This window comes from Fukomys damarensis, unplaced genomic scaffold (assembly GCF_012274545.1).
Source record: "Fukomys damarensis isolate Sample0158 unplaced genomic scaffold, DMR_v1.0_HiC HiC_scaffold_23, whole genome shotgun sequence".
Classification (NCBI taxonomy): Eukaryota; Metazoa; Chordata; class Mammalia; order Rodentia; family Bathyergidae; genus Fukomys; species Fukomys damarensis.
In genome coordinates, this window is record NW_022900935.1 from 31681299 (window position 1) to 31704312 (window position 23014).

At 46.5% G+C, this 23014-nt stretch overlaps 1 long non-coding RNA gene across 1 annotated transcript; it reads right to left on the bottom strand.

Annotated features, from left to right (window-relative positions):
- Window positions 1-9792: 9792 nt before the first annotated feature.
- LOC117287338 lies at window positions 9793-23014 on the bottom strand. Its single transcript, XR_004518589.1, has 3 exons — window positions 22448-23014; window positions 14215-14393; window positions 9793-10212 (listed from the first exon to the last, which is right to left on the bottom strand). It is a non-coding gene; the product is annotated as an uncharacterized LOC117287338 (long non-coding RNA).

Consider the following 23014-nt stretch of genomic DNA (forward strand, 5'->3'; position numbering starts at 1 on the left):
TCGTCTTTTTTTTTTTTTTTTTTTTTTTTTTTGTAGCAGGGATTGAACTTGGGCTCTTGCGCTTGTGGGGCAGGCAGCAGAACCACAGAACCAAATCCCTGGCCCCTTGATTTCTTAATAATAGCCATTTTTTCTGGAGTGGGGTGGAATCTCAGTATTGTTTTAATTGGCATCTCTTGAATGACTAGTGATGCTGAACATTTTTTTCATATATTTATTTGCTGTTTCTACTTCATCTGAGAAGTATCCATTTCAGATGCCTATTTTTGGTTCTTTTTTTTTTTAGTTCTTTATATATTCTAAATATTAGTCCTTTGTCTGAGGAACAGCTGGAAAAAGAATTTTCCCACAAGGTGGGTTGTCTCTTCACTGTGTTGGTGGTTTCTCTTGCTGTACAGAAGTGTTTTAATAAGATAAAATCTCAGTTGTTGACCGGGGATTAAATTCAGTGGTTCCACCACCTGCCTTGAAAATTCAAGGTCCAGAGTTCAATTTCCAGTACAAAAAAAAATTAAAAATTATAAAAGAATAGAAGGAAAACTTTGTTATTAAAAAAGAACAGTTGTTAATTCTTTGTGTTATTTCCTATGCAATTAGAGTTTTGTTCATAAAGTTCTGCCTACACCTATGTCTTCAAGAATTCTACCTATTCTCCATTTCAGCGGATTTAATGTTTCTGTTTTAATATTTAGATCTTTGATCCATTTCAATTTTAATTTAGTGCATGGTTAAAGATATAGACTGAATTTTAATCTTTGGCATGTGGAAAGCCAGTTTTTCCAGCATAATTTTTTAAAGAGGCTTCCTTTCTTTCAGTGACTTATTTGTCAAAGACAAGGTGGTTTGAGTGTGTTTGGAGTTGTTTCTGCATGACCATCAGGTCTCTATTTTATGTTTGTTTGTTTGTTTTACCAATACCATGCTATTTTTAAAAATCACAGTAGCTTTGTAGTATAGTTTCAAATCAGGGATTGTATGCCTCCTGCCTTGCCTTTGCTGCCCAGAATTGCTTTTACTAATATAGGTCTCTTCTAGTTCCAAATTAATTTTATGATTGTTTTCTCTAATTCTTTGAGGTTTGCTGTTGTTATTTTGATTGGAATTGTATTAAACCTGTATAAGAATTTTGGAAGTATGGCCATTTTCATTATCTTGGTTCTTCTTATCCAAGAACAAGGGATATCTTTCCATTTTCTGTTATCCTCTTCTATCTCCTTTTTCAGAGTAATGTACTTCTCAATGTAAAGGTCTTTTATTTACTTCTTTTGTTAGATTGATTACTAGGTGTTTCATTTTTTGGATGCTACTATGAAAGATGTGGTTTTCCTAATTTCTCTCTCAGTGAATTTGTTATTTGTGTACAGGAGTACTATTGATTTTTGAATGCTGACTTTGTATCCAGCTGCACTACTGAATTTGATTATTAAATCTAGAAGTCTTTTGGTGGAATTTTTTGGATCTTTTATGTAGAGTATCATGTCATCCACAAATAATAATAATTTAACTTTTTCCTTTCCTGTTCTATTCCTTTTATTTCTTTCTCTTGTCTAATTGCTCTGGCTAATGTTTCCAGAACTATGTTGAATAAGAGTGGTGAGAGTAGTCTTGTTCCTAATATTAGAGTGGAAGTTTTCAGTTTTTGTGCATTTAGTATGATGCTGGCTGTTGGTTTACCATAGATGGCTTCTTTTATCAGATTGAGTGAGGTAAGGTCATGTATTTCAATTTTATGTAGGGTTTTATCATGAATGGGTGTTGGGCTTTGTCAAATGCTTTTTCTGCATCAATTGAGAAAATCGTGTGGTTTTTGTCTTTGGCTATGTTAATATGGGATATTATGTTTATTGATTTGTGTATGCCGAACCATCTCTGTCATGATGTATAATTTTCTGCATTCTGTTTGCCAGTATTTTATTGAGAATTTTATGTCTATGCTTCTTAGGGAGATTGGCCTGTAGTTCTCTTTTTTGGTTAGATCCTTCTCTGGTTTTGGTATCAGGGTAATGCTTGCTTCTACCAGTTAATTTGGGAGTATTACTTTCCTTTCAGTTTCATTAAAGAATTTGAGAAGTTGTGGCATTAAAATCTTCCTAAGTTTCTTGTAGAATTCAGCAGTCAATCCATCAGGACCTGGGCTTTCTTTGTTGGTAAGTTTTTAATTATATCTTCAATTTCATTGATTGATATTGGGGATTTAGAATTTTTATATCTTCTTGATTCTGCTTTGGTAATTCATATGTATCTAGGGATATTTCCATTTATTTTGTTTTTCCATCTTACTAGAATACAAGTTCTTGAAGTAGGTATTACTAATCTTCTAAATCTTTGCAGGATCTGTGGTAATTTCTCCCTTTTCATTCCTAATTGCATGGATTTTTATTTTTTTCTTTCCTTTTTTTTTGATAAGGTTAGCTAAGGGTTTGTCAATCTTTCAAAGAGGGTATTTCTTTAATCTTTCAAAGAACCAACTCTTTGAGTCATTGATTCTTTGTATTGTTTTCTTAATCTCAGTCACATTAATTTCTCCTGTGATGTTTATAATTTCCCCCTTGTAACAAGCTTTGGGCTTGACTTGCTCTTTTTCTAGAAGCTTGAAGTTCAATATTAGGTTGTTTATTTGAGATAGCTCTGTTTTCTGATATGGGAATCTATTGCTATACATTTCTCTCATAGGACTGCTTTCATTGTGTCCCATAAATTCCAGTATGTTATATTGGCATTATCATTTTATTGTAGACACTGTCTAATTTCTTCTTTAATTTCCTTGGTGACCCATTGGTTGTTAGGGAGAATGCTATTAATTTTCATGTGTTTATGAATTTTTTTATGGTTTCTTTTGCCATTGATTCCTAATTTCACTATATTATGGTCTGAAAATGTACATGGGATAATTTCAATTCCTCTACATTTACTTAAGCATGTTCTATGAGCTAGTATGTGATCTGTTTTGGAGAATGTCCCATGTACAGCTGAAAGGAATGTGTATTCTGATGTTGTGGAATAGCACACTCTGTAGACATCTACTAAGTCCATTTGTTTAAAAGTTTAGCTCAGTCCTGATATTTCTTTGTTGACTTTTTTGTCTTTATTTGTGATGGTGGGGTATTAGGGTCCCTGTTGCAGTTGTATTAATGCTTATTTGATTTTTCATGTTCATTAACATTTGTTTTATATAATTGGCTACTCTGATATTTGGTGCATATATATTTATTATTGTTATCTCTTCCTCTTGGGTTGTTCCTTTCATAAGGATGTAGTGACCATCCTTGTCTCTTTAATCAGTGTTGGCTTTAAATCCACTTTGTCTACAAATAAAATAGCTACCCTTGCTTTTTATGGGTTCCTGTCACATAGAGTATTTTTTCCATCCTTTGACTTTCAGTCTTTGAGTTTCTTTTTTAATTAAATGTGTTTCTTGCATGCAGCATATTGTTGGATATTTCTTCTTGATCCATTCTGCCAGGCTGTTTCTTTTAATTGGTAAATTGAGACCCTTTACACTGATGGTTATAACTGATGTGTATTGACTTATCTTTGGCATGTTATATTTCTGTTGTTGGCTCCCCCCCACTCTGTTTAATAGAATGCCTTGCCTAGTGGATTTATTCTGTTGGCGGTTCATGGAGTTTTGTTCCTTGTTATCTCTTTCTAGAATGTCCTTTAGAATATTTTGGAGTGTTGGTTTGGTGGTCATGCTTCTTCAGGTGTTCTTTGTCATGGAAGTATCTCATTTCTCTATCAATTTTGTTTTTGCTTTTGGTACCAGGGATTGAACTCAGGACCTTGCTTTTTTGAGGCAGGTGATGGCACCACTGAGCTAAATCCCTGGCCATTCTCTCGCAATTTTGAAAGATAGTTTTGCAGGGTACATAAATCTGAGCTGGAGATTTTCTTTTAGGGCTTGAAATACTTTGCTACAAGTTCTCTTTGACTTAGGGATTTGTGTTGCAGTCTGCTGTGATTCTCATGGGCTTTCCTTTGTAGGTGATTTGTTTCTTTTCTCTAACAGCTTTTAATATTCTGTTCTTGTGTTGAATTTCTGGAATCTTGACTATTATATATATGCCTTAGTGTAGATTTTTTTTTTTAGTCAGTGCTAATTGGAGTTCTGTATGACTCATTTATCTGCATGTCAAATTATTTTCCAAGCTTGGGAAGTTTTTTGCCATTACTTCAGTGAACATGTTTTTTTATGTCATTTGTACTATCTTCTGCTTTTTCATTGACTCTGATCAATCTTATATTACTCTTTGCATCATCTCTCAGCTATTGAATTGTTTTTGTGGTCTCTTGATATTTTTAAGACATCTTTCTTTTCATGATGGCTAACTGCAATCCTATCTTCTATATCTAATATTATGTCCTCACAGTGGTTCATTCTGTTGCATATACTTTCAAAGGAATTTTTAATCTTCTAGATATCTGAATCTGTCTCATGGGTTCCTTTCTTTCCTCTGCTGAGCATTCATGATTTTCATCATTTTTTAAGCTCCTCTATTAAAAAAATCTGTATCTGCTCTAGTTTCACTAATCATGTCCTTCATTGTGGTCATCATCTCTGTAGTTATCTTTGAAATTATTTCTTAAATTATTTTTTCTAGAGTTTCATTCATCTGCTTTCTTACTTCCATCTACCTCAGAAAGTACAGAGGTGAGTTGTTCTACCTTGTTGCCCCATGGGTTTGACTTCACTACCGTGTCTTCTCATTTTCTTTTCTTTTCTTTTTTCAGTTTAGTTTTTATTTTTAGTTTAATTCCTGAGTTAATGCTTGCAAATTGCTTGTGGCAGATAGCTTTTTTGCTTAGTATTGAGAGCACTTCCTCTTTCTTCATGCTTTTGTCATTGTTTTGCTTGAAAATATTAATTATTGTTGTAATTAATATGTAAATGTATAAACAGTTTAAAAGTATAAACCAGGAACAGATTTCTTTCCTACAGTTTTTACCCTCACCATTTTTATTCCTCGGAGACCTCCCCTCTTTTTCCTCCAGGGATGATTTGTATATATACAAGCATTTTCTTTTAATAAAACTTTAATGTTGAGATAATTATTGATTTATATGCAGTTTTAATAAACAAGACAGAGAAATCCTAGGTACCATTTACCCAGTTTCCACCAATGTTAATATTGTGCAAAAACTATAGTATAATGTCATGTTGATATTGTTACAGTCTACCCAATATGTTATTCAGATTCAGTTTGACATTTGGTATTTGGTTTAATTTAGTTATAGGTTGATGTTCAATTTCTGACTGATGGATGCCCATTTGCTTTAGTAGCATATATGCTTCCACTGAATTCTTTTTGTATCTTTGTCAAAATACAGTTGAGTGTATTTCTATGTGTCTGTTTCTGGGTTCTCTATTCTGTTCCATTAATTTGTTTTTTAAGCAGACACACTCGTAGTAGCACATAGTTTACACTCTTCTTCTGTGAGTTACTCTGCTGAGGGTTTTCTGTTGAGAGTTTCTGAGTTTGTGTGTGTGTGTGTGTGTGTGTGTGTGTGAGCATGCCATAAACCCCTTTGTCAGTGTAGTGTACCTATGGAACCTTCTCAGAGTAGTGATTTCAGTGGAAATAAAAAATAACATTACAGAGGAAACCAGTTGCATTTAATATACTTGGTGAATAGAAAACTATATTTGTGATTTAGCGATATAGATACCTTTTGAGTAACCCATTAAGTAATAAGATCTAGCAGGGGGTATAATTACTATTAGCAATTTCAAAGTAGTGTTGTAATTGACCTTTTGAGATACTTGCAGTAGGTGTAAAATGTTATGAAAATAATCTGTGCTTTCTTTTGGTGACCAGCTCACAGCTAATTCTGTTGGGGCTCATGACCCCATTCATAACTGAAGAAAGCACTGAATCATGGTTGGGAAGTTGGTGAAAATCAAGATGTGATTTTTTTCCCTGTTCAAGTATAGAACCTTTAATTCTCTCCAGGATCCCTGTTAGAAGCTTTTCATTTAGAGCTAGGAGAGCTGCATATATTTTTGTTTGTTTGTTTGTGTTTTGTTTAGTTTTATTTTTTGTGGCACTAGGTATTGAACCTAAGGTCTTTGCACTAAGCTACATCTTCAGCCCTTTTAATTTTTTTATTGTGAGACAAGGTCTCTCTGAGTCACTAAATTTCCCTGGCTGGACTTGAACTTGTAATCCTCCTGCCTCAGTCTACCAGAGTCTAAAATTACAGGTGTATGCCACCACACCCTTTCTTCATTCTTGAGGCCATACTGTGTTTGGTATTTTTATAAGGAAAACTGGAGCTGTGAGGTAAGGAAGAGAAAGAGAAAAGAAATAAGGTCAGGGCAGTGACGAAGCAGGTTGGACAGGGTCTCTAGAGCCATGGGGAGGACTTTGGGTATTACTGTGAATGAAGTGGGAGCCATGAAATGTTCTTGAGCTGAGGATAGATGTGTTCTGACTCAGGTGTGCACAAGGACAGACTGTGGGGAGGGGGGAGGACTGAGTCAGAAGAGGAAGAGACTAGAGCAGATCAGGGCCAAAATAAGGAAGAGAAATGGGAGAGTTTGGGGGCTATTTGAAGCAGAGTCATAGAACTTGCTGACAGGCCAGACAATGGAGTAGCAGTCATGATGGAGGAGATGTCCCTCTTTGTGCCTTTTCCAGGAAAGAAGCAAACACCTAGAGTCCTTTTTCCTACATCCTCAGGTTCCTTCCCCACTCTCTCTCCTTCTTTCTTGCTATCAACTATGTATTGTTTCATTGAATCAATGCAACTTAATTGTGTGATCAGTCCCCTACTACTAGATGGTAGATGGCCTCTGATCTCTTGCTATAATTGCTACTTAGTTTCCTAAAGGTTTCTCCTGCTAAGATTTTTCCTCTCTAGCAGGATCACCACAATGACCTTCTGCATTCAGTGGCCCTTTGTCAGCAATCCCTAGCTGCTGAGATATCTTGGCAAGTAGCCTCCAGCCCACATTCCACTCCTTCAGGAGATGACCATCCTCCACCTGTGACATCCTGGGCCTCTTCCCCAGAGCCCAAGGTCAGTGATTCCACACCAACCCTGGTAAGCCAGCATGGGTAGGTGGGCTGCAGAGAGCTCCCCAAGCTGCATAGTATCCTGAGAGCAGATGTAAAACCCTCCATGCCTCTGTGCTACATTTTATTAACAACAGATCTCAAGATGCTAACATTTTATCATGTCAGCTCTTGCATCTGAGCCAGCACAGGCACTGGCCTGTGAGCAATTAGCTGCTGGGTGGTGTCTTTTCTTCATCTTTTTCTTTTGAAAATCGGAATAAAAAAATCTGTTTTCTTTCTTTCTTTCTCTCTCTCTCTTTTTCCCTCTCTCCTCTTCTCCCTTCCTTCCTTCCTTCTTCCCTTGTTTCTTTCCTTCCTGCTCACTTTCCTTCTCTTTAGAAGCAGATGCAGTCCACAGGATGTTCTGTTAGACTTCATTCACTGTTTTTCCTGACTCACAGGTCATTAATTTCAACTGCAATCCAGTTACCAGCAAACACTGAATTGCTTCCCAATGTTGTCCACCACTTGCTGGAACAATTGCTCTCTAGAAAAAACAAGAGTTTGCAACACCTTCTGCTGATGTGTGAGATGTACCGGGCTTTGAAGCCCTGACCATTTCAATCATCAGTCTTTAATTAAGTCAGTGTTTTTTCTACATCTGGCTTTTGAATTGCTTTCCAGTTTTTTTTTTTTTTCTACCATGGCATATTCACATCAGTCATGGAGTGATGTCAGCCACCATCTGCAACATCAGGCATAGCCTATGTTCATCCCCAGCCTGCAGCATTTATGTGCCAGGCCTTGTGCTGGATTCCTAGGATGAGATGGGTATTTCTTTCATGCATCCCAACACGAACACCCCAATACCAGGATCTGAGCACTGCCACATCCTGCTTCCCACTGCTCTCTGCCCCAGTTCAGTTGACCATCCCAGGCACTTCTGTGCCACTTTGTCCCGTGCCACCAGCTTTTACCTACATGCTTAGGCCTTGCTTATGCAGTACCTTCAGCCTGGGTTGCCTTCCCACTCAGGTCTCATCCCATAGTCTGGTCTTAAGGGTCCAGCGTTGCTCTGTCCTGCCAGTCACACCCTGTACTTCTCTCCCCAAGATGGCATTGCCTTTACCTTCTTCAAAGGCAAGGGCCATATCTCACTCACCCACCAAGAAGACCTTGAGGCCTCAGAGATGACCTTGAGGCCAAGACAAGGGATTGATTCTCTGTCCTTGCTCCTTTGACCACCTAACACAATTTGCATACATTTCTCTGAGCTTCTATGACAGTTCTGTCAGCTGATTCCTGCCTCCTGGGCTGCTCCTTCTTTCTCTGCCTGACCATGGATTTGGGTTCCAAGGGGTATCCTGGGCCCTCTTTTCTTGCTGATGTTCCTCCTCAGGATAGCTCTTCTAGGTCCATATCATTAGCTCCATCTAGTGTTCGGAAGGTGCCAAGCTGAGCTCAGGATGTGTGCTGCCTTTATCAACTCAGCCCTTTTAAATGCACTTCTAAAAGTTGTCCTAGCAGTGTGAGTTTTAGTGGGAAACAAGAACTAGCTTAGAAAGTTCAAAAGATTTTAATGAGAGTCCCACTTTCAGAGTTGTGGGCAGGGTTAAGGGAACACAAGAAATACTGAGGTCCTTTGAGACAGCAGTAGGAATCCCTTACCATCTCTGGAGCAGAAAGAATGAGGGAGAGAGTAGAATTCTCAGAGCTCAAAATAGGCTGGATTCTATGCAGTATCATCAGCCCTGTGGGCTGTGGTCATGAAAGGATACACAGGTTGAGTATCCCTTATCTGAAGTGTTTCCACTTTCAGATTTTGGAATATTTACATATGTATACATAACGAGATATCTTGGGAATAGGACCCAAGTCTAAACACAAAATTCATTCATGTCACGACTTATACACATAGCCTGAGAATAGTTTTATTCATTATAGTTTGTGTGCCTGTGTTAAAATTGTGATACTCCAAGAGGTCAGGGGTGGAGTTTGTGTTATGATGTTCACACTAAAAAAGTTGCAGATTTTGGAGCAGTTTAGATTTCAGATTTTTGGATTAGAAATACTCAGCCTTTGGATTAGAAATACAGCCCCAAACAGTTGTCCAGAACACTGAAAGGCCTAGGTAGAGACAGCCCTGCCTTGCTCTGTCCCACCCTCCAATCTCTGGCTAGTGCCTTCCTTTGGCCAAATCCAGCTAGAACCCAAAGGCAAAAGGGCCTGACCATGCAATTCACAGTGCCCTGGCTCAGCCTCTGTAGCCAAGAGTGCAGAGAAGGGCAAATAATAGGCTGGGGAGGGACAAACTGCAACTATCACAGCCCACCCCTTTGCAACCCTAGGAGGAAAAAACTTTCATTTTCAAAAACGGGTGGGGGGCCGCAACATCCAACAGGTAGGGAATCATCATACAAGTGATGTCGTTGCAGACAGTCCCACCCAGAGCCTAGACTAGAACATTCTGTAGATGTCAGAGGATGTGGAAAAGAAATCAATCCTCATGGCTATCTCATACCGTAGCTGCTGCAGTCACCATGTCTATAGCTGATGGAGAGGCAGAGGTCGATAATCACTGCCTCTTTTCTAGCACCATGTGCCTCTCACATTCTCTGAATGGCTGGAGTAATTCTCAACCTGTTAGGCGACCCGATTCTTCACCCTGATGGGCCTTAGCCCTTAGTCACCCTGTCTTTGTGGCTTATTGTAGTTTCTACTGACTGTTGTTTAGAGGATTTGAAGATACTTCTCCCTAGCCTCACAGATCCCTAGCTTTCCAAAAGTGTTCTCCTTTCCCCATTGTGCAGCAGAGCCCAAGGACCTTTGGTGATTAAAATCGCTAACCTGGGCCACTGTAGTGACTCCTCATCCACACGTTCAGTTTCATCAGGAGTTCAGAGTGCCCAGCAGGTAGCTCCAGTCTAATTTGATGGTGCCATGGTTGTGTTTCCTGGTGGAAGCCTTTGAGAAATAGGACCTCCAAACTTGCCACATCACTGTCCTAGTTTGGACGCCTCAGAAATCCATACCAAGTTGAGGTTGTATGTACAAGTGATTTATTAAGGAAGTGCTCTTGGGGAGACCCATAAGGAGATGCAAAAGTAGGACAGGGAAGGGAAAGATGCCAAGGAAGGATATAAGTCACTGCAGGTTTCAGCTTCAACCTGATTCCACAGGGGAGCTCCAGAGTGGAAGCCACTCTTGGGGTTATCTGCAAATGAAACGTAAGAGCTGGTCTTTCAGATTCCTGCTGCCCCAGGGTGAAGTACATTCCAGAGGCCTGCAGCTAAGCTGAGCCTGTAAGCCAAGCAGGCTCTGGGAGTCCAAGGAATTTTCTCTGAAAAGAGCCTCAAAAGTGGTTATTGGAGGCAAAAGCACCAGGAGAGGCCCAAAGACAGAAATAGAGAGTCTAGGCAGAGCACCAGTGTTATCTGCCATGTTGCAGAGAGGGAAAACAAATCCCCATTAAGGTTATTAAGGTGTAAGAATGAGTGGGCTCTGATGATAGCTGCACAGCTGTGTGAATCTATGAACACTCACAGAATAGGCAAGTGGCACAGGAGTTTCATCTCAGGAAAGCTGTTGCGGGCACATTTCTGGTGTGAGACAGCACCATATAATACTGATCACTGGTTCAGATATATACCCTATCCTATGGGACACCTTCCCGCCCTCCAGGGTGCTATCTGCCAGCTGGGGCTGTAGTACAACTTTGATGGGTCCTTCTCCCATCCCCGGCTAGCTGCCAGGTGCAAATCCACCACCCTACTTCTGTCTCTATAACTGAGTTCGCGGGTTGGCGGCCATACGGTGGGGCCAGGGACAAGGTATTCTGTGGTGCCATAGATGGCAATACTGATGGAAGTCTCCAGCAAGGAAGGTGAATCTGTGTCCAGATTCCACAAGAAAAGACCAATTGCTGCCCTCTCATGAATGAAAGCGTTCAGTGTAATCAACTGGCCACCATTGTGGTTTCTTAGACCTGGTATCATCTGAACAGCACCGGTAATGTGGGCCTGTGCTGTTGGCACCCTGGGCCTCAGCAGCAGTAGTGAAACAGCTTTGATGAGAGGAAGCCCACCTTGTGGAGTCTACGAGAAAGTAACTTTTATCTCGGTAGTTCGGCATTGAATGTGTTCCCCCAGAATTCATGTGCCGAAGCTGTTGTCTCCAGTGGCTATACATGGGGATGGGGCTGAGATTACGCTGAGAAAGTAATTAAAGCTAACTGAGAACATGAGAAAGGATCCTCTATCTATTCGATTTAGTGTTGTTACAAGAATGCCCCCCCACCCCGCACAAATAGATCTTTAGAACGCACAGCAGAATATTGACTGCCTAGAAAGTAGGAAATCTTGGGGATGCAAGCACCTTGATCTTGGACTTCCCAGCCTCCAGAATTATGAGCTGCTTAAAACATCCAGCCTTTGGGATTTTAGAATGGCAACCTAGGCAGAGTAAAGGCTCCTGCTCTCCTGTCACTTGTTCATGGTCCATTGAACATGGACAGGATTCGCTAGGGAAAGAGATTAAGTGGCATGCACAGAATGGGCCATCCTGTTCAGCTAATTATCCAGCACCGCTTCTGCAGCAGGAAGGGGATGTGAGGACCTTCCCACACTGTCCCCACTGTAAGAGGTCCAGGTATATACCTCCCTCTTGTCACCAGTGTTCCATCTCCCTCTTTCCAAGTCCCTGGGCACCCATGACCCTTGGCTTCCCTAAACCCAGTGGGACCTGGAGAAAGAGTCATGCGGAGGCCTGCTGTGAGCCAACAGTGACTTCCCATCAAGGGACACCCTGCAGGAAGGGAGCTGGAGAAGAGATGTCCTGCTCCCCCGGCCTCCACTCTGCTGCTGGAGCTCCTCTGTGCTGAGCCCTACCAGAAGCCAGGAGTCACAAGGCTCAGCCTCTGGGTCACAGAGCAGGGAGAAGTCAGGAGAGTAGATTGGGGGCAGGCTGGGCAGACAACAGGAAGTCATCCAGCCAGCTACTTGGGTCACACAGCCGTTTGGGTCCACGGCCAGGGGGTCAGTGTGTGCCAGGACTCAGTGGCCAGACTGAGCAGCTTCCCAGTGCAGAAGCACTGCTGGAGGAGGGCACATGTCATCTCCAAGCACAGAAGCCTGTGCTGCAATTGTAGGGAGCACGCCAGGGACCCACCCAGGCCCAAGCTTCGACAGACACTCCATGCCCCGTTGGACCTGCTGGGTCACAGGGCCTGTGGGAAGCACAGCTGGCGCCCTCGCCTGGATCCCATGCAGAGCCCACTCTTCCTTTAGGCCCATCCCAAACAGCAGCTTGCACCAGCAGAGCGATCTATGCAGCCTCCAAAATCCAAAGAGGCCCTTTCAGCACCTCTGTGAGTGCTCCTGTCTCAGTCACATTTGCTACAGGTGTGTCACGCATCTGTCCCTGTAGAGGAGATAGTCCTAGTTCTGTCTCCTCCTGCCCTCCAATCTCCAGCTGGAAGCCAGAAAGCAAGCCCCAAGATGCTGTCTTTGGCGATCAGCTCCTGGGACACAGACTGGACTAGAGATGAGATCGGTATGTTTGAGATGCAGGGAGAGCAGCCAGCCCCACATCCCAATTTCAGCACAGCAGAAAAGAGCTCTCAGTTGTATCAGCCACCACCATACTCACCCCACAACCACTGGGCCATGACAATGGGCTCTAACGAGCCTCCTTGTTCCCACTCTCCTCCCCACCCACACCCCATTCTGCATACATAGCTAGAGAGCGAGTATTATGATTTAGATCTAGAATGCCCCCTGCCAAAAAGCCTCACTTGTTCAGAGCTGGGGCTTTTGGCAGGTGAGTGGAACACAGGGACACTATTACTCAGTAGAATTTGAAAGACAAAGTCCTGGTTAGCTGGTTTACCTCAGTGGCTGTAAAATCAGTAAACGAGAGTATGTGAACAGCCTAATCGTTGGGCCACTCAGAGGGGCACAAGCTGATGATTGGGAGGTGTCTGGGGCATGCTCTCTCCTCAGAAGCAATAGGCTACAGAGCTAGGGCCCATCCCCTTTTTCTTCACAAGAGAACCAGGCCTGGGGGGTAAGTGACTTCAACATGCAGACCCTGCAGCCCGGGGATGCAGAGCTTGCTTCTGAGAGCCCCACGCTCTTGCAGGGACACTCAGCCTTCTGCTGCCCTGGCCGTGAAGCCTCAGATGCTTCTGTAGCAATGCACCGGCTTCTCCATCAGCCGGAGATGCTTGGCAATCCCCTCTCTCCCTAGTCTGTCTCCTGCTCTGCCAAGCAGAGGCTCCACCTTCTTCAGAGTACAGGAGGGCTCTCCTTGTGGGTGCTGGCACTAGGGACCAGAAGGGGACCCTGCAGGGCCCTGCGGCAGTGAGCTCAAGGGTGCCCTTGCCCCCAGAGTATGGTGAACGGGGCCTGGGAGGCCACCGGCTACACTCACAGCCTCACCCCATTAGGCACTGTCACTCTCACCATGGAACATGTCTGCCACCAGAGGCCTTGAATGCCCTGTAAAACTCACAATTTGTTCAAAAGAATAAACAGCACGAAAGGAGATGTGAGGCCTCCAGCCAGGGCATGGGATTGGGGTGGGTTCCTGGGCTGGTTTCCATTTAAACCAGACTTGGAGCCACGTGTTTATGGCACTCTGGGCTGGGAAAGCCCTTCCTGGCCAGCCTGGGGCTTGGCTCTGGCCAGGTTCGGGGAGACAGGACCTCATTTCCCATCTGTGGAAGACGGATACCGGTCATTGTTACTGCACTGTAGGATGGATGTGTGCAAGTGCCCACGGTGCTGGGAGGGTCAACTGTTACTGGTTTAGAAGGCAGATGGGAGTGGAGGCTGGGGGATGGCATGGAAGAGGCAGGGAAGGCTTCCGCCAGAGAAACTGGGGACAAGGTGGACAGAGACAGGTCCTGGCAGAGCAAGTGACATGTGTGAGCTTTGCATATTTGCATACTTGAGGAACTAAAATTCTCTGGGGTTGAGTGGGGAGGAACTGGGTGCCCCAAGATTGTGGGTTGTCTCTGGAGAATGACCCAAACCAGCATGGACATTTGGGAAGGCTTGACGTGCAAGGGCCAGAAGCGTTAGCACTGAGCAAGAAGGGTGCTCCAGGCAGGAGGAACAGCACAGGCCAAGGCCCGGAGTCAGAGTGCAGGGTGTAGTGCCGGCCCTGTCTGCAGGCTCACCTCTGCTACTAGCCAGAAGGGGTCCACCCATCTCACCTGCCCCAGCTCCAGGGGCTCCCCGATCCCAGCGTAAGCTGGAGAGGTGATGAATGTGCCGCCTGCTGAATGGTCTCTGGTGACCCAGGTGTCACTCCAGCACGTCCAGGTTCCTGCCCGTGCAAGTTCCAGTACAGAACCAAGATAGCGCCTCCATCTCTGGCCAAGTATATGATGCCCTGGGAAGGGAACATGGGAGAAAGTTTTAGGTGCGGAATCTGAAGGATCCCCCATCCCTGAGAAGCTGGGCAGGCGGATGGCGTGCTGGGGCTGGTCCAAGAGAGGCCCTCAGAGAGGCCTCACTGGGAGGGACCATCTGGGGACAGGGACAGGAGCCGGGGGAGGCAGCCAGGACAGCAGTGGTGAGGGGCGATTCCAGGGGAGTGGGCAGTCGAAGGCTGATGGGCTGGGTGTGATGGAAGGTGACCCCCTGGACTGAGAACATGGAGGTTGTGGAATGACCCTGGGGCAGGTAGAAAGAAAGGAAGAACAAATGAGTACAACTCTTTTTTTTTTTCAGTACTGGATATTGAACCCAGGGCCTTTGCACTGAGCTACATCCTGAGCCTTCTTTTTTTTGTTGTTGTTGTTTTATTTTTTTATTCAGAAACAGGGTCTTGATAAGTCAATGAGTTGCCCAGGCTGGGCTTAAACTTGTGATCCTCCTGCCTCAGCCTTCTAAAGAGCTGGAATTACAAGTGTGCACCACCACACACAACTATAATGCCTCATTTAAAACTGAGCTATGAAGTGGGGTGTGGCCAGAAAGGTGGTGAGGAAGGATCTACAGGAGGTGTGTGTGTGTGAGCTGAGAACTTCTTTAAGCACTGATGAGAAAAGGAGCGAAGAAAGTGGCTGAGGAGGGGAGCTGAGAAATGGTTGTCACGGGGAGTCCATTCGATGGTTCCAGCAGTGGCGCTCGGGGAGTAGGACACCAGGCTGACAGCTGAGGGCCTGGGAGGCAGGAGAGAAGGAAGACGAGAAGGTTCTTGTCTGCAGGGAGCTCCGGCACCTGGTGGTCCTCGCTGTTGAGTGGGTGGAGGGTGTAGAGAGGAGCAGAGGGGCTACGGAGCACCTGGGGGTGGGCAGCACAGAAGCTCATCCTCAGCCTGCTGTCCAGGGAGGGTTGTGAGGAGGAGGACAGAGAAGACAGTAAGGGGACAGGGCAGCAGCTGAAGGCAAGGTGAGTCTGGAGAGCAGGCCTCTTCTGGGGACCACACTCTCCGAGGCTCCTGGGCAGGCGGCTCCCCTGTGTTGTCGTGACCCTCCCGGCAACAGGAGTGTGTGTCTCAGGTCCTTTCTGTTCGCTCTTCCCTGACATTTCGGGTTGGTTGTGGTCAGAGGCTTCTTCCAGTTGCTCAGTGAATTCGGGGAAGGGGTGCAGGCTTCCGGCCCCTACCACCGCCCAGGACAGTCCCCTGCAGCCTTAGGGACCTGGTGCAGATTTCCTCCCCTCCCTGGGCCTCAAGCACGGCATCCAGCCTGGTCGGCCGAGAAAGTAGAGGAATGGCCACGAGGGGGCGCCAGGACCCAACCCAAGTGGCCCCTCTGAGTGTGCTCGCTGGGTCTCACTGTTTCAAGAGGGTACCAGCAGCAAGGAGGTGCCAGTTTGCAAATCTGCTGAGGAACATGGCCGGTCCCACCCTGAGAGGAGGCAGGAGGCCCGGCTCAAATCCCAGGTCTACCACGGACTGGGCAAATCCTGCCAGTGCTCTCTCCCAGTGCCCAGTGGTGGTGCCGTCCTTGAGAGGGTGTAGAAAGTTGGAGATCACTGGTCTGGTAGAGGACCCCCAGCCTCCCCCCTATGCATCCTGCAGCTCTGTGCCTGCCCTACTACCCACCACAGTCTTGAGGTCAGGCTGCCTCCCCACCCTGGGGACTTTGGAGTTCCCTGCAATTTTTCTGCAGGCACAGGCCCTACCTGTGCTAGTGAGGAAACTGCAGCACCAAGAACCAGACAATTCCCAGCCCACCTGCCTGCAAATCCCCACAGCAGGAGGCTGCTGAGCCAGGGTGGGCTCTGCTTCTCCCCTACTTACTGGGAACATCCAAGGAGGAGCCCCTGGGACCAGGGTCAGGGGCTGCACATAGAGGAACCTGGGAGGAAAGGCTTTGAGCCCAGACGTAACCCAGGGCAGGGCTTCCAGGGTAGAAGACTCCAAGTGGCCCCAGAGCGGGCTTATGAGACACCACTGTCATGGGTGGATGTAGCTTGTCCTGTGAAAGAAGCACACTTTCATCTTTCATTCAAGAAGCACCACCAACTCCTGTCCATGAGGGGCCCCACTATGCTCTAGGGCTCCCAGAGAGGTCACCTCTGCTGCGTCCCGGGAAAGGCCTACAGCCTGGAGGGGAGAGGACCACCTGCAGCGCTGCAGGGTGAGTGGCTGTGACCCAGGGGCCCAGGAAGCAGTGTTACAGACAGGCAGCAGCACAGGAAAGGCAGGAAGCAAGAGCCAAAGGGGCAGGAGCGGGCCAGGGTGGAGGAGGGCTGGGGCTGCGACACGGGCAGGGTCCTTCTAAGGCCCCTGAACTTTCCTGGGGTCAGGCAGCCTGGCCATCCCTCACTGTTTGCAGTTATCTCCCACCAGCTTGGGGGCTCCCGTGGTTGACGAGCCTACCCCTGGCAGGAGACCTGGCACCCCCAAACACTGCACCCCCAAACATCACCCCACTGGCATGCAGGTGGAAAGGGCAGTGAGGTAGAGCCCAGGCTGCAAACGTAGCTGGAGGTGGGGATGGGCTGGGCAGGGAGCAGCTGAAATGTTCAGGAGCAGGGGCTCTGGGCTCCCTTCTCTGTTGCTGCATCAAAGGCTGCTTGGAAACATGTATGGAATCAGGTGGGCTATTATGGGAATTGTCTCCGCTGCCTTGTGGCCTGAGAAGTCATGGTCAATGCGAAGAATTTCCTGTGGAACCATATTTCTGCCTCTTTCAAAGTGAAGCTTTTGGATCAAATAAATACAAATCATGGCTGAAGTTTCTTCTGCCACACTTCACCAGGGTAAGATAAATGAATTGAAGCATGTGAGGAGGGGTAACTGGGCACTGTAAACCCAGGATATTCCTACTGAGCTATATCTCCAGTCCTTCTAAAAAAAAATTTTTTTTTTAAATTTTACTCAAGGTCTCAGAGTCACTAAGTTGTTCAGGCTAGGCTTGAACTTTCAATCCTCCTGCCTCAGCCTCCCAGAGTCCTGAAATTACAGGTATGGGCCACCACACCTGGTATGGACTGAATTGTTTTAAACCATCCTTCCCGTGTGGAAGGGTGTAGCAGATGTGCCCTAGACCAGCGATGGCGAACCTTTTAGAGAGGAACACCCAAACTGCAGCCCCAGGCCACTTATTTATCGCCAAGCACCAATGCTGCAATTATACCCGAATACTGAAGTTTTAGTTTAGAAAAAAACAACGCATACACTAACACTTATTGTCTTAAAAGAAAAACAAACAACACACATGCTATAGGTTTGCCACCACCACCCTAGAGGCTGTAGTGATGTCCTAGTTGTCACTTTTCCTGGGACTGCTGTTCAGTCTCTGGCTCAGAGAGCAGCCTGGTAGCAGGGGTCTGGTCCAGAAGGGCTTCTGTCTGACCCAGCCATGACAGGGTCTGGGCAGCCCTTCACCGCCAAGAGGGGTTACATATACCTGTGGAACCTTAATTTTCATTTTTCTACAAAGTAATGCAAACACATTATTTTTTAAAATACTACAAAAATCACAGTCTTCAAATGACCTCACCCAGCCCCAACCCCAGGTCCACTCTGGTCAGCTGAGCTGGGGACTCAGGTGCCCTGCAGGGCGGGGTGGGGGGTGTGGCACATGGCTGTCACACTCTCTGTTCCAGAGCGCAGATGAATAGGCCACCCCCCACCCGCCCTGGCAGCTGTGGGACTTGTTGGCGGGTGGGGAGCAGCCTTTCCCTGAGCTCCTGGAGTCTTTGCTTTGGTAGTGAAGACTTACGTTATCATGGCTATGCAAATATTTACGAATCTAAGTACTCTGATTAGATAGATTTGTTCTCAAACGTTGACTGTTCTAGATGAATGCAGTAGTGGCCTTGATTGCTCACATGTCAAGTAGCCCACGCTCCTGTGGTTAACTCTTCCGTCTCTCTGGCGGCCACGTGCCACACCGCCTGCTGTCACCGTCCCCCTGCAGTGCATCTCAGCCCCTGCTCTCCTGGTTTTTCAGTACAGTCTTTCCTTGACCCTCCTGCCCTGGCTCCTTGTTGTGACACTTCTTGGTTTATTCTCTTCTTTTGCTGGAGCTTGTCCTCATTTTGAAAAATAGGGCACAGAAAATACTTTCTTTCTTTTTTTGGCTAGTTTTCACAAGTCTGAAAAAAACCTTTATTCTACGCTCACTATTGTTTAATAGTTCAGCTGGGCATAGAATTCTAGGTTAAAAATTGGCTTCATTCCAAATTGCTGTCTTTTGTGCTTCCCTTTTCTAGCCTCCAGGGTTGCTGCGTGAAATTGGATGGTATTCCGATTCCTTGTCTACCTTGGATGGTATTCCGATTCCTTGTCTACCCCCCTTCTCCCTCCCCATGACCGCCTCCCCTTTCAAGCAGGATACACGTCCATCCGTTCAGGAAATTTTTCTTATGTTGTTTCTTTGATAATTTCCCTTCCTTCACTTTCCGTCACTTTCTGGATTGATATTCAGACTTTCTCATTAGTGGTTTCCTATTTCTGGCTCTGTCTTGGTGCTCTGAGCATTTTCCTCGACGGCCCCTCCCACTGTCCCCTCAGTGGTCTGGGTTTGCTCTGCTGCCCAGGAGTTCTCTGTCCCCGCCAGGTTTTCTGCACTGACACCTGTGGCCCTTGGCAGGTGACCTGTATCAAGAGTGTAAGTACAGGCCCACCTGACGGGGGTGGTGATAGACTGTGGGCTTCTAGGTGCCCTGCTGGTGAGTCAGCTTTGGGGGACAGAATGAAAACGCCCATTTTAGGGAATGGTTTCCCTGGTGAAGGCTCCTCGGTCTCCTGTGCTATGGTCCTGTCTTAGCTGCTTGGTACATCTGGATCAGGGTCCCCTGCTCAGCTCCCCCAGAGCTTAAACCCCCTCCTGCTGGGCCTCTAGGGATGGAACGTGATAGAGGAGGAGGGCAGGTTGCTGAGCTGTTCGTGGGCACCTGGGAGTCTGAGTGCTGCTGCTGCCTTTCTACCAAGCCCCTTCTTTTTACCTCACCTCTCACCCTACCTTCCTCAATACCGGGTGCTTGAGTCTCACACTTTCTGGGGGTCCGTGGGGACCCTGCTCATTCTCCAAAGACTCAAGCTGCACAAGACCACGCACGCGGACCCGCGGCCAGAGTCCCAGTATTGGGCAGCCCCTCACACCACATCCTCCCAGGCCCCAGGCTGAGGGACCCTGTGTCCTGCTGCCCCTGCTCCCTCACTTCCACACTGTGGGGACCCTGGGGGAAGCTTCTGATGCAGGCTCCCAGGGCAGCTGCCAGAGCCCTGCTCACCCCACCCACCTGCATTATGGGTACTGGGTTATGGGTATATTATATTGGGTTAATCTACTGACTGGTTTAGTATAGTTCTGGGTATGGATGATAAACTTACTGAAGAGTTTCCTAGGTATGGGTGGGACCAACCAACAGGCTCATAGCCTGAACAGAATAAAAAGGGAAGAAGGAAGTCTCACTGCTTCCTGCATGCCATACTATGGACTGTGTTCTCTGCTATTCCTCTCTGCCTTGGAGCCAGTGACTATGGACTGAAACTTCTACAAACTGAGCTGAAATAACCCCTTCCTCCTTTAACTTGTGGGTGTTGGATGTTTTGTCCCACGAATGAGAAAGTAACCGAAACAGAAGGGGTAGTCAACACAGTTATAGCTGTCTTGAGCTTGTCTTTGAGTAGCCAGGGCCTGATAGCTGCAGGTCCTGGTCTGTCTCAGGGTCTGGCAAGAGCATGATTCCCTCCTTACTTATCAGCTTGGTCCAGGAGATGCTAAAATCAATGCTGGTGCCTGGGCAGGTGTCCAGTGTCATACCTCGTAGCAAACATACCATTTTCTGCAAACAGCAGGCTGCTCTCATTAAATAGAACAGATGGCCATAAAGAAAATTTGGGACAAGATATACAATCTCCTTGACCGTCTTTGGACCTTCAATCATAAACATTCCATTCCAGATTATAGCCTCCTTTTCCTTTCTTTTTTTTCTCTCATTAAGTTTATTGGTACATTTTAGGTATACTGTACAGTTACATTCATCATTGGGATCTTGTACCTTTACAAGAAAGGTCTTGGTTCTCATTTTTTCCCCTTACCCCTGCCCACCCTTCACCCCCTCCTCCCTTCCCTATTTACAAATATTTTATTTCCATTTTTTCATTTTCTCATATTTTTTCTTTGCCCTTATTTCCTTTTCCCTACCCTTCCCACTTCCCCTACACCTTTAGGCCTTTTCTTCCTATTTCACATTGTCAGTTATACCATTAGGATCTTATGTACAATTATAGTTTTTCACACCAGAGAAACTGTTCAGTATTTACACATGTGATTTAATTATTTCACTTAAGAGTATATCCTCAATATGCATTCATTTTCCTATGAATGACTCTAATTCCACATTCTTTATGGCTGAGTATTACTCCATTTTATAGAAAAACCACATCTTCTTTATCTAGTCTCCAACTGATGGGCAAATGGGCTGTTTCCAAATTTTAGCTGTTACAAACTGTGCTGCTATAAACATGGGTGTGCATATATCACTCTGATGTGATTCTTTTAATTCTTTTGGGAAGATACCCAGCCATCTCTCAAATAACATTTGCTTGATGCTTTTACTTCTTTGTCTGAGAAATGTCTGTTCATTTCAGATACCCATTTTTTAATCAGTCTTTATATTTGGGGGGCTGATTTTTTAAAATTCTTTATATATTCTAGATAATAGTGCTTTGTCTGAGGAGCATCTGGTAAAATTTTTTTCCCACATTGTAGATTGTCTCTTAGTTGTGTTGATGGTTAATTTTGCAGTACAGAAGCTTTTGACACTTTCTGTTTCCCAGTTGTTGACACTTTCTGCTAGTTCCCATGCTACTGAGGATTTGCTCATAAAGTCTTCATTTTCCTGCCTGATCTTGGATCCTCCTAGAGAGGGAAGCTCACTTCCATCCTGAAGCAGTCCATATTACTTCAGAGAGCTGTGCTTTTCATAAATCTGAGCTTTGCCTCCAGCCTGCTCAGGAGTCTCCTAGCTGTCTGCTTCCTCTTTCCAGGGCACCCCACAGAGATTTGGGGTGGGGCCCAGGATCCAAGTCCCCTGTGCTTCCAGGCACACCCCTAGTGCCTTTGACTATGAGGTTAATGGACCCTTCCCCATCCTGGACCAGTTCTGCAGTACTCTCCTTTGTCCCTGCAAATTAACTCAAAGCATTTATTGGACCCCAATTATGTGACACAGGACCACCAACAAGGTCCCCGCTGTGACAGGACAGTCACAGAAGAAAGACAGATTCAGGTTGCAGATGCTCCCTAGATACAGCCTCAGCCTGGACTAGCTGAGTCTGGCCACTTGAACCTGCCTGTGCCACCGAGCAGGCAACAAAATCCCAGCCTGCACACTGCAGAGCTGATTATTCCCTGGAAGACTCCAAAGTCTCAAAACCACGGGGAATAACCTGGCCTCCAGCTTCAGTTCAGACCCTCCATGTCACCAGCTCCTCCAGATCCGCTGAGCCCTGGGCTGCTCCAGGACTTTGTTCTGCCCTAAAAATAGCTCCGCCAGACCCCAGCCTGGCACCAGGATGCCCCCGGGCCCTGGGAGGAAGAGAGGCCTTGGCTCTGCCCTGCAGTTCTTCCTGGTTTCCCCCAGAGACACAGCCACTTAGAAACTTGTAAATCCCTGGCAGGGCTGGCGGCCAGGCGAGTATGTAAATCAGGACTTGTAAAAGTGTCCGGGTCCCCCCCTGGATGCACGAGAGGGCCCCTGCCTGAAGTTGTCAGGGGCTCCCCAGGCTGCTGAGCTGACCATCTGGGCAAGGCGGTGGGGTGCCGGGTGCTAGGTGCCACAACCTGGCTCCACGTCCCATCCTGCCGACTGCCACAGGGAAAGTCACCTCCATGAGCCGCAGCTCTCTCCTCTGCGAATGGCCCCACCTTGCCAAGCGGGGCGAGGAAGCTGTGGTCTTTAGGAGCCAGCAGCCATGAAGAGACAGAGGTGGGCGGGGCCCGAGGCCTATGATCTCCACCGCGGGTCACTCACCCTCTCTGCACGAGCTCCCCTCTCCGCGACCAGAGCTGTGCCCCATATGGACAGGATGGCCTCACTCACAGGTCCCTCGTCCGGCTTCTCTCTTCTGCCAGAGAGCAGACGCTGAGGTGTCCGGATGCAGGTAACGAGCACCTGCCATGTGCTGGGTGTTTCGGCAAAAGAAAGAAAATGGCAGGAAGAAGAGACATAAAGGGAATAAAGCGCGCATGATGGGGAGGGCGGGGGAGGCCGGGAGGGAAACAAGCAAAGCAGTCGTGAGACAGCAGGGACGCAGACAGAGCTCCGTGTGCTTGCCTGTAAGCACGTGTGTTTATGTATGCGTGTGCTGACCTCAACCTGGATGTGACCGAGCTGGGATGCAGTGTGGTTTGTCTGGGCTGGAAGGGCAGAGTGGCCCCGGCGGGCCTAGGTGCCCTGGGCAGACCCCACAGATGCCTCTCAGCAGCCTGTTCCTCAGCGGTCCCTCGGGTAGTGACAAATACCAGCCCCTTCCCCGCAACCCAGTTCTCCCATGACAGTGACAGCCACACCTCCCTGTCAATTAGGGGAGCCCTCACC